This window comes from Tachyglossus aculeatus, chromosome 26 (genome assembly GCF_015852505.1).
Source record: "Tachyglossus aculeatus isolate mTacAcu1 chromosome 26, mTacAcu1.pri, whole genome shotgun sequence".
NCBI lineage: Eukaryota > Metazoa > Chordata > Mammalia > Monotremata > Tachyglossidae > Tachyglossus > Tachyglossus aculeatus.
This window is the reverse complement of record NC_052091.1, coordinates 9,235,609-9,253,604: the sequence shown is the minus strand read 5'-3', so window position 1 is coordinate 9,253,604 and position 17,996 is coordinate 9,235,609. Positions and strand designations below refer to the sequence as shown.

At 42.4% G+C, this 17,996-nt stretch overlaps 1 protein-coding gene across 6 annotated transcripts in view; it reads right to left on the bottom strand.

Annotated features, from left to right (window-relative positions):
- IQCH (IQ motif containing H) overlaps positions 1–17,996 on the bottom strand; it is a 164,092-nt gene that overhangs the window by 24,607 nt on the left and 121,489 nt on the right. The window lies entirely within an intron of this gene.

Here is a 17,996-nt window from a genome sequence, read left to right as displayed (position 1 = left end):
AAGTGTGGCCTTCAAGACCCTCAGTCACCAGTAGGACTCATTCTACCACTCTGCTCTCATCATTTTTTTTTAATGGTATTTGTTAAGCATTTACTATGTGCCAGGCACTGTACTAAGATACAAGCTAATCAGGATGGACACAGTCCCTGTCCCACAAGAGGCTCATAGTCTTAATCTCCATTTTACATAAGAGGGAACTAAGGCCCAGAGAAGTGAAATGACTTACCCAAGGTTACACAGCAGACAAATGGTGGAGCCTGGATTAGAACCCAGGTCCTACTGACTCCCAAACCCATGCTCTGTCCACTAGGCCACACTGCTTAATCTCTGGCGGAACCCCAGACTGAACTCTCTGTTCTAGTCTTATTCATTCATTCAATCATATTTATTGAGTGCTTACTATGTGCAAAGCACTGTACTAAGTGCTTACTCCCTTCTTAACTTGGTCCTGCTTCTTCGATCTCCAAGATTCAGCCCATCTTATCCTCTGTTCCTGTACAAGCTTCCCTGACCCTACCTGTCGCAACAGCAACTCTCCCCTCCTTTAAATCTCGGCTCAAGGCCACCTCCTCCAGGAAGCTTTCCACAGGGAACCACATGAATTCTCCTACCTCCCAGCATAATCTGCGACCCATTTCTCCCTCAATCAGCCTATCAATCAATGGTATTTATTGAACACTTACTATATGCAGAGCCCTGTACTGGGAGAGAACAATACCATAAAGTTGGTAGATATGATCCTTGCTCTCAAGGAGTTAACATTCTTACAACTTTTCTTGTAATAAAGATTCTCAGTTCTACCATAACCTGTGTTTTTATTGTGCAGTTTGGTTAGAACACAGTAACGGAATTAAAGAACATTCTGCCAACAGCGAAAGTCTGCTTGGGCTTATCAAAAAAACGACTGGCATGACTGCCTGTGGTGTCAGACTGAGTTTTCCTTAATATAAGGTTTCACAAAAAAACCAAAACCCCCCAAAACTCAATGATATATGTGTATTTGTCTATCTTGCATCTCCTATTAGACTCTAAACTCTCTAAGGGCAGGAGACAGGTTTACAATTTTTTTTCATTGTATTTGTTAAGTGCTTACTATGTGTCAAACACTGTTCTAAGCGCTGGGGTAAATACATAGTTGTCAGGTTGAACACAATTCCTGTTCCACATGGGGCACACAGATTTAATCCTCATTTTACAGATGAGGGAACTGAGGCCTAGGGAAGTGAAATGACCTGCCCAAGGTCACCCAGCAGACACATGGCAGAGCTGGGATTAGAACCCAGGTCTTCTGGCTCTCAGGCCTAGGCTCTTTCCACTAGGCACACTGCTTCCTTTTTTTTGAAGTGTTTTTTCAGAAACTCATATCAGGCTCTGCATTCTGTAAGTGTTCAATAAACACAACACCAGGTGATAATTAGTGCCTGTAATGTTGCTTTGAAGCAGAAGGACATGGCTAAGTTTATGGAGCTGGAATCATGCTTCAGACCTAATCTGTAAGCTTCTTGAGGGCAGTGAAGCAGTTTGGCGTAGTGGAGAAAGCCTGGGTCTGGGAGTCAAAAGGAACTGAGTTCAAAACCACGCTCTGTCAGTTGTCTGATATGTGACCTTGAGTAAGTCACTTCACTTCTCTGGGTCTCAGTTACCTCATCTGTCAAATGAGGACTAAAACTGTGAGCCCCGTGCGGGACAGGGACTGTGCCCAACATGACAACTTTGTATATACCCCAAAGTTTAGTACATGCCTGGCACATAGTAAGCATTCAAGAAATACCACAAAAAATAATAATAAAAGGAATGTGTTTGGTTCCTCTTCCAAGAACGTATTACAGCGCTTTGCATTCAGTAAAATAAATAAAATGACTGATTAATCTAAAATTCAGTCTGAAAACAACCCCTCTGGGTGACAGAATTGGCATCCTGAAGTTCTGATAGGCTTTGCTAAGATTGAGGCCTGAATTTTTTCCTGACTATTCTGGAATTTCTAAGGAATTAACTTTGATGGATACTAGGTGGAATTCTGTAAGGAAAAATACCTGAGGCATTTCTGAATATTACTGTAGGCAGGGAACGTGTCTACCAACTCTGTTGTATTATACTCTGCCAAGTGCTCAGTATAGAGCACACAGAAAATGCTCAATAAGTACCATTGACTGATTGATAGTTAGAAAGTTACCCATAGTCAGCAGTACCTCTAGGGAACCACAGAAGCCTCAATCATAATACCATTTCTTACGATTGCAATAAATAGTAAACTTTAAAACCTAGGCTAGAAAGAAAACATAAGTTCAACAGTTGAATTCCAATACAGATTTTCTTTCCCCAGTCCGATGATTCTATCCGCATGTAGTATTGACTTTGATGTTATTGTACCCACGAACTTGCTACATTTAAATAAATGGGTGTATTTATTACACAGTGAAATGCCAATTATTCAAGTATTTACTTAGCTTTCCTAAAGAGTTATGCGCGTTACTTTTAAAATTCACAATAGAATCGAACATTTTGACAGTCGTCGCTTTCAGCGTCTTATTAGATTGCCATCTAGTGGTAGCAGGCAAGATAATCCTAAATAGTTTTTAAACTCTAAATAGGCAGATAATAATAACAATAATAATCTTTCCCCCTACTTTGACTGTGAGCTCCATGTGGAGCAGGGACTGTGCCCCACCTGATTAACTTCATTCATTCATTCAATCATATTTATTGAGCACTTACTGTGTGCAGAACACTGTCCTAAGCGCTCGGAACATCTTGCTTCTACCTCAGCACCTAGAACAGTGCTGACCCATAGTGAGCACTTTAGAAAACCATAATTTTTCATTATTTAACCAATACAAAAGAACTCTTGAGAAATCCTTTGGAACCTACTTCTTCTTAAGGAAAACACTTTATTGCATACCCTCTAGTTCGGCTCCTGGTCCTCTGTTGATTCTCATTGAATTTCAGATGATAATGGTGATGATAAATATGAAATTCCCAGACAATTTTAAAATTATATACAGTGCTGTATTTCGAACCAGAAAGGCCTGTGTGAAACCCTCATTTAATAAGAACAACTGTGGTATTTGTTAGGCACTATGTGCCAAATACTGCACTAAGTGCTAGGGTAGATACAAGAACATGAGGCTCACCTTGTGAGTAAGAGGGACAACAGGTATTGAATCACCATTTACAGATGAGGGAACTGAGGCCCAGAGAAGTTAAGTGACTTGCCCAAGGTCACACAGCAGGTCAGTGGTAGGGATGGGATTAGAATCCAGGTCCTCTCACTCTTAATCCCGTGCTCTTTCCACTAGGCCATGCTGCTTCTCATTTCTGTTTGCAAATGCACCCGCAGAGACTGCACCTTACTGTCCTGACAGTTCCTCCTCCCTTCCCCATCGCCCCTACTCTCTCCCTCTGCTCTACCCCCTCATCCCACAGCACTTGTATATATATGTACATATTTATTATTCTATTCATTTTATTAACAATGTGTATATATCTATAATTCTATTTATTACATTGATCCTATTGATGCCTGTGTACTTGTTTGGTTTTGTGATCTGTCTCCCCTCTTCTAGACTGTGAGTCTGTTGTTGGGTAGGGATTGTTTCTATTTGTTGCCAAATTGTACTTTCCAAGCACTCTGCACAAAGTAAGTGCTCAATAAATATGATTGAATGAATGAATGAATTAAGGGCAAAAAAAGAGATGTTTACCTGGTCTCAACAGCTGCCTGTTTAAGAATACTTTTAGGGTAAAGAAATGGAAGAAAATAAGATTCTAAAATTTGTGTCCCTCTAGACTGTCAGTTCCTTATGGGCAGGGAACATGTTTGCTAATTCTGTTGCATTGCACTCTCCCAAGCACTCAGTACAGTGCTCTGAACATAGCAGGCACTCAAAAAAATTCATTGATGGATTGTTCCTTATCTTTCCTATTGCTGGTCTTCCCTCCTCTTCTTCCACTTTGCTCCCAGCTGCCCTGGTCTAAGACACAGGGTCTTCTTTCAAACACAGTATCTACTCTGAGAGGCATAGCATCATCCGGACTCTGTACAAACATATCTTCCCATTGGCCCCCTAATGCATACTTTGGAAGGCTACATTCTTATTTTGACATTAAACATGGAACTATAACAAAGACGTAAACCCCATTTTTATAAGCCTATTACAGGCTTCCAGGTCTAGTGATGCTATATAGTTCTTCTATAGCAATTCGATAGAGTAATTCCATATTGTAATATGGTTATTCTCAAGCTTTAATTTTAATGCTGTAAATGTCAGGACTGGTAAATGATTTGCTTAGTTCAGAATTGTTCTTTTTTAACGATGCCACAGATGATCTGCGAGGGGCTTTCATGTAGATTTTCAAAAATAGAAGAAAACATTTCTATGTAGCAGCCGTCATAGAGGATCACTTTGTGCTGCCCCAATAGTTGATATGGGAGCCCCGATGTCGGAAACTTATGGTTTTTTCCTGGCTGCCTTGGCCTTTGCCACACTTTGAGAGAGATTCAGAAAGTCAGAAGAATCTGGGTTCTAATCTCTGATTCACTATTTGTTTGCTGTGTGACCTTGGGCAAGTCACTTCACTTTTCTATGCTTCAGTCACCTCATCTGTATAATGGGAATGAAGACTGTGAGCCCCATGTGGGACATGGACTGCACTCAAATTGTTTAGCTTGCCTCTACCCCAGTGCTTAGAACGGTGTCTGGAAACACAGTAAGAACTAAACAGGTACCATAATTATCATTATCATTATTATTGTCATTATTATTAACATATACCATTAAAAAAATATTCTGCAAGGGGCCTTATTCCCTCTGCAGCTAAGAAGGATTTTAGAGGTTCCCATGCTGCTGAAGATGCCATCTGGAAGTCTCATGGTCGGCTGGTTACATCAGATGCCTGGAAAGTCAGGAAGGGCGATGATTTACCATGGGACCTCAGCTATGTCACTTAACAACTTTCTGCCTCATATTCCCCATTACTCGTCTGTAAAGCACTTTGAGGTTCTGTAATGAAAGGGGCTAGAGAAGCACAGAGAGTTATTGTCCTTTGGTTTAGACATAAAACCGAGTTCCTACTTACTTGTGATCAATAAGGATCCCATGGCATTTTTCAAAAGAGTTCGGGCGTTCGCTCTAAGCCCCTGGGAGGATTCCAATTGAGGAACTGTCTACTGAAAATTACCCTGTAGTTTCACTTGGATAGGTATTCTTCACTTCTGTCCTAAATCGTTATGGTTTGTGGTTGCCGTTGCCCTCAGAAGATGCTACACCCCACCCCAGAGGGGGGCGTTTAATTTAGGGATTCCTTCATATATTGTCTGTCATCAATTCTCACTCTCAAGAGATGAAAGGGGAAATAGAAACATCAGGTGAGATCTCTAAACTACCATAATTGTAAAGACTACCTCTTAGAATAGGAAAGATTTTTGTGTGTGTGTGTGGTATTTGTTAAGAGCTTACTATGTGCCAGGCATGGTACTAGGCAATGGGGTTGATATAAGATAATCAGGTTCACAGTTCAAGTTGCACAAGGAGCCCACGCTCTCAATCCCCATTTTATAGAGGAGGGAACTGAGGCACAGAGACATTAAGTGACTTGCCCACTGTCCCACATCATGGGTGGAGCCAGGATTTAGAACCCAGGTCCTCTGACTCCTAGGCCCATGTTTTTTCCACTAGGCCACACTGCTTACATGTATTTATATTAATGTCTGCCTCCCCCTCTAGATTGTAAGCTTCTTGTGGGCAGGGACTGTGTCTGTTTATTATTCTATTGTACTCTCCCAAGCACTTAATACAGTGCTCTACCCAAAGTAATAATGATAATAATAATAATAATGATGGTATTTGTTAAGCACTTACTATGTGCAAAGCACTGCTCTAAGCACTGGGGTTGATACAAGATAATCAGGTTGTCCCACATGGGGCTCACAGTCTTAATCCCTATTTTACAGATGAGGTAACTCAGGCACAGAGAAGTTAAGTGACTTGCCCAAAGTCACACAGCTGATAAACGGCAGTGCCGGGATTAGAACCCATGACCTCTGACTTCCAAGTCTGGGCTCTTTCCACTAAGACACACTGCAATATGATTGAATGAATTGAATGAATGAAATGTCATTTCATTGGGTCCTTGGTGTTACTTGGTGTTCTTCAAACACATATTTACTTCTATGGGCTCTGAATTTAAGGGAGTTCACTGCAAGTCATGTCAAATGATTCCTGGACATATATCAGTTTGTCTGTGGGAGCTTTCCTTGATGTTTCCACTATCAAATAAATGCATTTTTAAAACAGCGTTGTTTTCATTACCGTACCATTGATTTTTGTTTTCTGTGAGTCAGTCAGTAGTCACTTTGGTATCGTATATGTCACATTAATGTAAGCAGAAATTCTAGAGTCTTATTCCACTGGGAAATGTTTGCTCCTTTCAATATCTTCCTCATATTTTTTTTTCTATTGGAGACTATTTTTCCTCAAAGAACACTTAGACAACCGAAGACGACGAAAAACCACCCACCCTTCCCTGCTGAGAAGGCTTTGCCATCTAAGCATGAGAAGCTATCTTGTCTGTAAAAATCTTAGTTTTTATTTTGCCCTCTCATTTCAAAAACAGAAAAAGAGTCGAATGATTTCCTTTTGATCTCAGCTTCTAAACATTATCAAATATCCAAAAGCAAATAACACTGTCAAATCGGCCCTTTAAAAAAGTTTTCGCTATTACTAGGAAACTTGGAAACATGGCAATGCCAACACCTATTTAAGGCTTTTTGGCTTCAGAGTGCCTTTCGAACATTAACTAATTAATCCTCCTAACACTCCAGACAGATGGGTAAGTAGCACCTCCTTGGTTCCACCTTGAGAAGGGGAACAAAAGAGCTTGCTGGGAGCAACAGTCTGCCATTCAGAGACTCCAAACTTGGTCTCGGACCTCTAAGGACTTGATTCCTTAATGCTTACACTTAGGCGGTCAGCCATCATTCAACTGTATTTACTGAGCACTTACCGTGTGCAGAGCACTGTACTGTGTGCTTGGGAGAGTCCAATACAACAACATAACAGCCTGCGCCTCATGGTTCAGGTAACACACCCAGTTTTCTTGGTAGGCAGTGTGGCTTAGTGGATAGAGCCTGGGTCTGGGAGTCAGAAGGACCTGGGTCCTAATCCTGATCCTAATCCTGACTGTTCTACTGTTTGACCTTGGGCGAGTCACTTCATTCCTCTGTGCCTTCATTCCCTATCTGTAAAATGGAGATTAAGATTGTGAGCCCGAAGTGGGACAGGGACTGTGTCCAACCTGATTAGCTCGTATTCATTCAAATGTATTTATTGTGCGTTTACTGTGTGCAGGGCACTGTATTAAGCGCTTGTATCTACCCCACGGTTTAGTACAGTGCCTGGCACATAGTAAGCACTTAACAAACACCATAAAACAAGAATGTGGCTCGATACATGGTGGAGGGGGTAAGTTAAAGCACCTAAACCTGCGACTGCCTTGTGGATGAGGGATGGAAGCTCATGGTTTGGGCTGTTGATGAAATGGGGAATGGGCTCGATTCGATTAACTTGTCTCTATCTCAGCGCTTGGAACATTGCTTGGCACATAGTTTGCATTTAACAAGTACCACCATAATAATCAGCCAGTCAGTCATATTTATTGAGTGCTAACTATATGCAGAGCACTGTACTAAGTTCTTGGAAGAGTACAATAGAACAATATAACAGACACACTCCCTTCCCACAGCGAGCTTACCATCTAGAGGGGGAGACAGACATTAATATAAATAAATAAAATTACAGATATGTACATAAGTACTGTGGGGCTGGGAGGGGGGATGAATAAAAGGAGCAAGTCAGGATGACACAGAAGGGAGTGGGAGAAGAGGAAAGGAGGGCTTAGTCAGGGAAGGCCTCTTGGAGAAGATGGACCTTAATAAGGCTTTGGGGTGGGGAGGGGAACTGTCTGTTAGATATGAAGGGGGAGGCAGAGGCAGGACGTGGGCTAGTAGCTGGCAGCAGATAGACAAGATTGAAGTTGGCATTACAGGAGTGAAGTGTGCGGGCTGGGTTGTAGTAAGAGAGCAGGGAGGCGAGGTAGGAGAGGGCAGGGTGATTGAGTGCTTTAAAGCTGATGATAAGGAGCTTCTGTTTGATGCGGAGGTGGATGGGCAACCACTGGAGGTTCTCAAGGAGTGGGGAAACATGGACTGAACATTTTTGTAGAAAGGTGATCCAGGAAGATCCAGGCAGCAGAGTAAGGTATGGACTGGAGTACGGAGAGATAGGAGGCTGGATTGGGGGGAGTGGTATCCATGAAGACCAGCAGGAGTCACCCTAGGTGGGCCCACGGGAGTAGCATCAGTCACGGGGGAATGCTACAACATAGGTTTTCCTTAGCATGGGGTTCTTCAAGAAGGTAACCCTCACACTCCAGAAGTAACCATGTATACCTTCACTTGAACCAGCAAAGGAAGAAGTCCTTTGGCCCAAGAGAACGCAAGCAAGAGACAGGAGAATGTAAATGTGGAAAAACAAACACTGTTCATCAGACAAGCTAACTCGATCACTGGATTGTTAGTCCTGCCAGATTTGTGTTTGGAAGTCTCTCAGTTAATTGCAGAAATATTTATGAAAGAAGAAAAGGAGCAGTATTTTCGCTCTGGTGAGTCACTGCTGAATGAGCAGAATGAATGAGCAGGAAGAGAACACATGCGCATTTGTAGGGTATGATCGGGTTTTGATGGATGTTAAAAATATTGAAGGTGTACTATCACCTTAGGAAATAAATTAATCTACTCAACAACATAAAGATATGTAACATCTTCTTTATTGATGTTGGCCATGAGGAAGTACTGATGGTATTCATTGCCTGTAGACTTTAAACTCACTGTGGGCAGGGAACATGTCCAACAACTCTGTTGGCTTGTACTCTCCCAAGCGCCTAGTACAGTGCTCTGCACACAGCAAGTGCTCAGTAAATACCATTGATTGAGCATCTACTGAGTGCAATTCACTGTAGTAAGTGCTTGGGAAAGGACTGAAGTTTACAAGGTCAGTGGGTTTATTGCTGGGCTTTAACTAAATTCCAGGCCTATAAGTAGTAGTGGGTTCTAATCCTGGCTCTGCCACTTGTCTGCTGCATGACCTTGGGCAAATCATTTCATTTCTCTTTTCCTCAGTTACCTCATCTGTAAAATGGGGATCGAGACTGGGAGCCCCACATGGGGCAGGAACTGTGTCCAACTCGATTTGCTCATATCGACCCCAGCGCTTAGTATAGTGCCTGGCACACAGTAAGTGCTTAACAAATACCACAATTAGTATAATTATTAGTTTACTGGTAATTTTTCAATCAGTTCACATGGTATCATAAAGGGGGATGGGCCAGGAATTATTTTCAAAGGGAATTTTCCTAAAAAAATTCATATTTGGGCAAACTGCATAGGATGAAGCTGATATTTTGAAGGAATTGTTTAGTACATATGGGGTCAACTCTCTGCCTGGGCAAAGGGCAGGGCCAACAGCTGCCTCACAGGCTAATTCCATTTGTCAATCAGTCAATCATATTCAGTAAGTGCTTACTGTGGGCAAAGCACTGTCCTAAGCACTTGGGAGAGGACAATACAACAATCAACAGACACATTCCCTGCCCACAACAAGCTTGCAGTGTTGCACCTCAATACAAAATATGACTCTAAAGCCTTGTTCTCTTAAAACTGGATAGAAAAGGGCTGATTGTTAAAAAGCCTGATTCACAGAAGTCCTAATCAAAATTTTGGTTGGCACAGTTGGGAAGATAAAATGCCCTATGGATTTTACCTCACAAAATAGCAGTAATAACAGTTGTTATGTCAGTGTGCTAAGCACTGTGGTAGATATAGACTACCAGGTCTGATAGCTTCTCCAGGGAAAGCTTCCTGGAGAGTTATATGTATAGCTGTAATTTCATGTTTGTCTTCCCCTCTAGACTGTAAGTTCCTTGTGGGCAAGGAACATGTTACACTGTATTCTCCTAAGTGCTTAGTAGAGTGCTCTGCACAGAGTATGCACTCAAAAGATAAAATTGATTGATTGTGGGCAAGAAATGTGTCTACCAACTCTGTTATATTGGACTCTCCCAAGTGCTTAATAGAGTGCCACGCATACAATGACACTCAATAGATACCATTTTTTAATGGTACTTGTTAAGTGCTTCTTATGTGTCCAGCGCTGTTCTAAGTGCTGGGTTTGGTACAAGTTAGGTTGGACACAGTCCCTGTCCCACGTGAGGCTCACAGTCTAAGTAGGAGGGAGAACAGGTATTTAATCCCCATTTTACATTTGAGGAAACTGAGGCCCCGAGAAGTGAAGTAACTTATCCAAGGTCACCCTGCAAGCAATTGGCACAGTGGTATTAGAACCCAGGTCCTCAGACTCTTTCTGCTAGGCCACGCTGCTTCTAATTAATTGATTCTGTATACGATTGACTGATCATTATTTCAGTAGGGCTTTGAAGATGTGGGGAGCGATGCTCTGCAGGATGGGAAGCCGGGTAGAGTTCCAGGTGGGAGGGAAGACTGGAGCAAGAAGATCTGTTGTTCCTGCTTCAGGGTTGTCAGAGCTGATTTTGAGGGAGTTTTCATGGCACTTTAAATGATTCAATGTCTTATTTGAACATTTTCCAGTTGCCTGGACTTTTCCCAACTTTTTTTTTCCCTTATGGCATTTTTTTAAGCACTTACTATGTGTCAAACACTGTTCTAAGCACTAGGGTAGATACAAGTTAATTAGGTTGGATACAGTCCCTTTTTTATGGTATTTGTTAAGTGCTCATTATGTGCCAGGCACTGTACTGAGCACTGAGATAGATACAAGCTAATCAGGTTGGACACAGTCCCTGCCCCACGGGGGGCTCACAATCTTAATCCCCATTTTACAGACTCGGTAACTGAGGCAGAGAGAAGTTAAGCAATTTATCCAAGATCACACAGTGGGTAGGTGGCAGAGCCAGAATTAGAACTCAGGTCCTTCTGACTCCCAGGCCCGACCCCATCCCTGTTCTACATGGGGCTCACAGTCTCAGTAGGAGGAATAACAGGAGAACTGAGGCACAGAGAAGTTAAGTGACATACCCAAGGTCACAAAGCAAGAAGCATTTGGCAGGGCTTGGATTAGAACTCAGGTCCTCTGACTCCCAGGTCCGTGCTCTTTCCCTTAGGCTAGGCTGCTTTAAAAGAAATATAAAAACCTAAAAGCCACTCATTCCCCCAACCCCTAGCATCTCACGTCACCCCCACTTCACAAGCTAAGATTAATTTCATTAATTCTACTTGCTAGGATTCTGTGGAGACATGCCAGTAATGGACTGAACATGGAAACTAAACTTCTTCAGAGATGAGCATCTTTTCTTTCTTTGGAAATGAGCTGGAAATTAAAACCAGAAACATTTTATACCATGCTTAGACAAGTGAAATACACGTTTAAGAGAATTTTCACATGGTTTAAACCATTCTATTTATGCAAAAGATTCATGTAACTTTATAAAGGTTTTCAGGGGGTTTAAAGTATTTTAAATGCTCTGTTAGACTATACTAGTAACAGATGTTCAATGACATGTTTAAGTTTTTGTTTTCCTGAAAAAGCAATAGATTACTCAATATTTTCTCAAAAAGCAAACCGCCCCACAACTTTTAAAGGATACCTCTTCACCCTCTTTGGTTTTGCAAACCTGGGGTTGCCTTTCATCCATTAAATCAGGTGGCTAGTGGGAAATTAGCATTAGTATTTTGAAAATGTCATATAATACCATTTCATCCAATCCTCCAGGACTGCAATCTTTTATATAACCTCTTGCTCTCTTTCATAATCGGACAGATGGTGTCAGCAATTGTCTATATACTTGAGTTGAAAAAATTTTCAACGAGAAGGACCAGGCAAAATAACAAATTCCAAGTTATGCTACTGAGAGAGAAAGAGAGGAGAACAAGCTAGAAATCTCGGGTTTATTACCGGGAGCAGGAAGCTTTCATTTCATTTCATTTTTAGACTGTGAGCCCACTGTTGTGTAGGGACTGTCTCTATATATTGCCAATTTGTACTTCCCAAGCGCTTAGTACAGTGCTCTGCACATAGTAAGCGCTCAATAAATACGATTGATGATGATGATGATGATTTCACTTTCCCTGGTTCTTGTCAGTGTGTCACTCCTTTATCACCGTTCTGACATAGTTCCTTTGTGTTTTCAAATATCATTCTGAAAAAGTGTCTATACATTAGAGCTAAAAAGGCTTCTCGAAACCTCTTGAGGGAATAAGTACTAATAACTGTGGTATTTGTTAAGCACTGGGTCCTTGGGCTCTGTATTACAACAAAGAGTTCTAGTAGCAAATTGCTGGCTAAGAAGTAGGATGTACATTAGGGCCAGTAAGGACACAGGAAAATTCTGAGACTTCTTTTCAACCTATTATTAAGTCTGCTCTCCTGCAGAACCAGTTATTATATTATTTTTCTGAAAAATTCATATGGGAATGCATTATCTAATAATGATAACAGTAATGATTATAATAATAATTGTGGTATTTGTAAAGTATTTACTATGTGCCAAGTACTGTACTAAGCACCAGGGTAGATACGAGATCACCAGGGGCCACAGGGGGCTCACAGTCTGACAGGAGAACTGCACTAAGCACCAGGGTAGATATGAGATCATCAGGGGCCACAGGGGGCTCACGGTCTAAGTAGACAGGAGAACTGCTATTGAAACCCCATTTTGCAGATGAGGGAACTGAGGCCCAGAGAAGTGAAGTGACTTGCCCAAGTCACACAGCAGACAAGTAGCAAACCCATGACCTTCTGACTCCCAGGCCCGGTCTCTATCCATTAGGCCACACTACTTCACTCACTGAGACTGCCCCTCATTTGCTCAACTCGGGGGCTCAGGATGCATGTCCTAATTCTGAAAAAATAAAAAACTCTCTAATGTATATGGGGATTCCAGCCCTTTAAAGTTTTGAGCTCCTAGGAGTAATTCCTCCATTTATTGTTTAAATTATTCTCAAAATTTGGGTCTGATCTTTTGAAAGCCCTGGAGAGATTGCCACATAATTTCCAGATATTTATATGTAGTACTGTGTGTGTATGCGTATGTATCTTTTGTATCTCTGTGTGTGTATACTGTGCATCCTTTGGACCTGAATTCTGTCTCCCCCTCAATCAGAGAAGTGAAGTGCCTTGCACACAGTCATACAGCAGGCAAGCTGCAGAGCTGGGATTAGAACCCAAGTCCCACTCCCAGGCCCGTGCTCTTTCAACTAGGCCATGCTGCTTCCCTTCAACTGACACAGAGGTGCAGCCATTTTAAAAGGGATGTCTTTTATCTTAATGTTTCAAAACCCTTTGGGGTCTATTTTCCCTCCATTAGGCATTAGCTTGTGATTAACAACAATGGGCCTATTGTTGCATTTAAAAACCCTGAACAATAGGCAATTTTGTTAACACCCAAGGCCCATTTAATTGTAATTTAAAAGTAGGCTGTTAACCTTTTTATGGTATATCCACACACACACCCCCAACTTTCTTAAAGGTAATATGGCTAAATCCCTTATAGCTCCTTGGTTCACTGTCCTGTGCATATTAGAAATGGAGGCTATGGGCCAAAGGACAAGATAAATAGGTGGAGAGGTTGAGGGCCTTATCGATCACCCATCTGGGTGGCCCTCACCATCAGTAAATTCCCACCCAAACCCTGTCATCCCCATGATTTTCCCATCACTGTAAACAGCACCACCATCCTTCCCTTCTCGCCTGTATCCTCGGTTATCCTTGACTCATCTATCTCATTCAACCTGCATATTAAATCTCCCACTAAATCCTGTCGGTTTAACCTTCACAAAATCGCTAAAATCTGCCCTTTCCCCTCCAAACTGCTCCGATGTTAATCTCCTCATTCATACAATTGTATTTATTGAGCACTTACTGTGTGCAAAACCCTGTGTTAAGTGCTTAGGAAAGTACGACAATGATAAACGGTGACATTCCTTGCCCACAATGAGCTTACAGTCTAGAGCGGGGTGGGGGTGGGGGGGGGCTGGAGGGAGACAGACATTTATACATAGAAATAAAATGACAGATATGCACATAAATGCTGTGGAGCCAGGAGGGGGGAAGAGCAAAGGGAGCATGTCAGGGCAACACAGAAGGGAGTGGGAGATAAGGAAAAGTGAGGTTTAGTCTGGGAAGGCCTCTTGGACTAATCACTTGTCCTATCCCGCATTGATTACTGTAACGGCCACCTTGCTGACCTCCCTGACTTCCATCTCTCCCCAGTTCCGTCCATGCTTCGCTCTGCTGCCTGGATCATTTTTCTACAAGAAAGTTCAGTTCATGTCTCCCTACTTCTCGAGAACCTCTAGTGGTTGCCCATCCACCTCCACATCAAAGAGAAACTCCCTGCCAACGGCTTTAAATAATAATAATTATTATTACTATGGTATTTATTAAGCACTTAAAGCCCTCAATCATATTGCCCCCTCCTACCTCACCTCACTGCTCTCCTTTTACAACCCAGCCTGCACCTGTCACTCCTCTACTACTAACCTCACTGTACCTTGATCTTGTCTGTCTCACTGCCAACCTCTCGCCCACATTCTGCCTATGGCCTGGACAGACAACTGCTTTTCCCACCTTCAAAGCCTTATTGAAGATACATCTCCTCCAAGAGGCCTTCCCTGACTAAGCCCTCTTTTCCTCTTCTCCCATTCCCTTTTGCATCACCCTGTTTACTCTCTTTATGCTCCCTTCCTCCCTCAGCCCCACAGCACTTATGAACATATATCTAATTTATTGTTGTACATTAATGCCATCCATTCATTTATCAATCGTATTTATTGAGCGCTGTGTGCAAAGCACTGTACTAAGCGCTTGGGTGAGTACAACTCACCTGCTAAACTGTGAACTCACTGTGGATGGGGGACATGCCCAACAACTCTGTCGTACTTAGCACAGTGCTCTGCACACAGAAAGTGTTTGAGTAAATCTTCTGACTGGACACTCTATTATTACACTTCAGCATACCTGTTTTTCCAATCTGTGATATGAAAACTCTCAAGTACAGTTACCTCTTCGGTCACAGTACAGATGAGATGTTGAGAACCCCTCCGAGCTCTGAAGAAGAACAATGTCCTAAAATGCTGTTGCTACAAGGCAAAGATTGACCTTGGACAAGTCACTTAACCTACCTATGCTTCTGTTTCCACATTAAAAAAATGGGGATAACACACTGTTCTCCCTACCGCTTCTGTTGTAAGCCCCAAATAGGATAGGAACCATGTATGATCTGGTTATCTTGTATCTGCTTCAGGGCTCAATCAATGAACAGTATTTACTGAGGGAACTGAGGCCAGAGAAGTCCACGTGGGACTCTGTTTGATCTGTTTATCGTGTGACCTTGGGGAAGTCACTTCATTTCTTTGGGCCTCAGTTACCTCATCTGTAAAATGGGGATTAAGGGTGTGAACCCCACATGGGACAGGGACTATGTCCAACTTTATTTGCTTGTATCCACCCCAGGGCTTAGAATAATGCTTGACACATTGTAAGCACTTAAGAAGTACCATATTAATAATAATAATTATTATTGTTCCAGCCCTTAGTACAGTGGTTGGCACATAGTAAGCACTTAACACATAGTACTATTACTCAAGAACCTGAAAACTATCCTTCCTGTACTTCAACTCTGGCAAGAATAACATGCTTCTGCTCTTGCTGCTGCTGTTCATTTATTGTTTTGGCTGCAAATTGCTTTGCTAGATCAGCAGCATGGCCTAGTGGAAAGAACACAGGCCTGGGAGTCAGAGGACCTCGGTTCTAATCCCGACTCTGCCACTGTCTTCTGAGTGACCTTGGGCAAGTCACTTAATTTTTTTATGCCTAAACCATGAGCCCCAAGTGGGACAGGGACTGTCCAACCTGGTAACCTTGTAACTACTTCCGCATTTAGAACAGCGCTTTGTATATAGTAAGTGCTTAGCGAATACCATAAAAAGAAATACCAGTTATTCCTTATTCTTTTTTAAAATGGTATTTGTTAAGTGCTCACTATGTGCAAGGCACTGGCCTAAGGCTAAGGTAATCCAGTTAGACACAGTCCACTCCCACACTGGACTCACAGCTTTAATTACCATTTTACAGATAAGAAGTGAGGCCCAGAGAAGTGAGGCAACCTGCCCAAGGTCATAAAGCAGACAAGTGACTGAGCTGGGATCACAACCCATGACCTTCTGACTCCCAGGCCCATGTGCTATCCACTATTCTATGCTGCTTCTCTAAACAAAGTAACATTTTCTCTGCCCACAAGGAGCTTTTACTCAATGGGGGAGACAGTCTTGAGAACTTTTTCTTCTAGAGGAATCAGGCAAAAACTCCTCACCCTCGGCTTCAAGGCTCTCCATCACCTCACCCCCTCCTACCTCACCTCCCTTCTCTCCTTCTACAGCCCAGCCCGCGCCCTCCGCTCCCCTGCCACTAATCTCCTCACTGTGCCTCGTTCTCGCCCGTCCCACCGTCGACCCCTGGCCCACGTCATTCCCCTGGCCTGGAATGCCCTCCCTCCGCATTTCCACCAAGCTAGCTCTCTTCCTCCCTTCAAAACCCTACTGAGGGCTCACCTCCTCCAGTAGGCCTTCCCAGACTGAGCCACCTCCTTCCTCTCCCCCTCCTCCCCCTCCCCATCCCTCCCGCCTTACCTCCTTCCCCTCACCACAGCACCTGTATATATGTATATATGTTTGTGCGTATTTATTACTCTATTTATTTTACTTGTACATGTTTATTCTATTTATTTTATATGTTTTGTTTTGTTGTCTGTCTCCCCCTTCTAGACTGTGAGCCTGCTGTTGGGTAGGGACCGTCTCTATATGTTGCAAACTTGTACTTCCCAAGCACTTAGTACAGTGCTCTGCACACAGTAAGCACTCAATAAATACGACTGAATGAATGAATGAATCAAAATGAAAGAGGAGCAATGAAAAAATACAAGAAGAAAAAGATCCCAGCCGGGTCTTTCAGCTGCAGAAACTGAGACTTGGAAGGGTTAACTGATGTAGCCAAAGATCCACAAGAAGGCATGCCCAGAATAGAAATGACTATTCTAACTCCTTCCCAGGGATGGATTTTACATTTAAGAGGAGACTTCAGACTTATTGATTTCCAGGACACCATAAAATATTTCCAGGTTTGGGATTTATGCATTTCTTCTTTGAAGACTGCTCTTTAAATGCAGACTGAAATGACTAACTGGGCAGCTACAGGTAATTCTCCCATGTGAGGGAACTGAATCTGAAACTCTCTAGATGTCATGCCATGTCACTCCCCCTCCCTTTGTGGATTTATGCCTAGTACTTGCGCTGAGATTTACTGACACAAAAAACATGGGGATTTACAAAAACGAGTTAGATAAAACAAATTAATCTTACTCATAAAATGCCTTTCACATTCTCCACTGCACCTTAGTGGAAAATGAAGACATATTTTTTTTTGTTTCAATTTTTTTAACGGTATTTGTTAAGTGCTTGCCATGCGCGGGACAATGTACTAAGTGCTGGGGTAGATAATAATAATGATAATTGTGGTATTTCTTAAGGCTCTTCTACTTATCAACACCTTAGTGTGTAAGGAAAGTTTGTGTACACTGATGAAGCTTAGAGCTGTTCCATATAAGGCTACCCATAATGGAAAGGTCTAAATCGAAGCGTCAGACAAAGTCTGGGCAGCAGCGGCACGGGAAAGAGTCAAAGGATGATCAAGTGATCGAAACGTTGATCAAATGGCAAAGACTCAAGTTTTACCTGCGTGGAAGAAGGCAATGGTAAAACATTTCCATATCCTTACTAAGAAAACTCTATGGAAACACATACCAGAATGACCTTATGTCAGAAATGGGAGGTTCTGGAGAGGGTGTGTCCTTGGAATTGACCCGATGGCATTTGAAGAATTTGTTAAGCGCTTACTATGCGGAAGGCACTG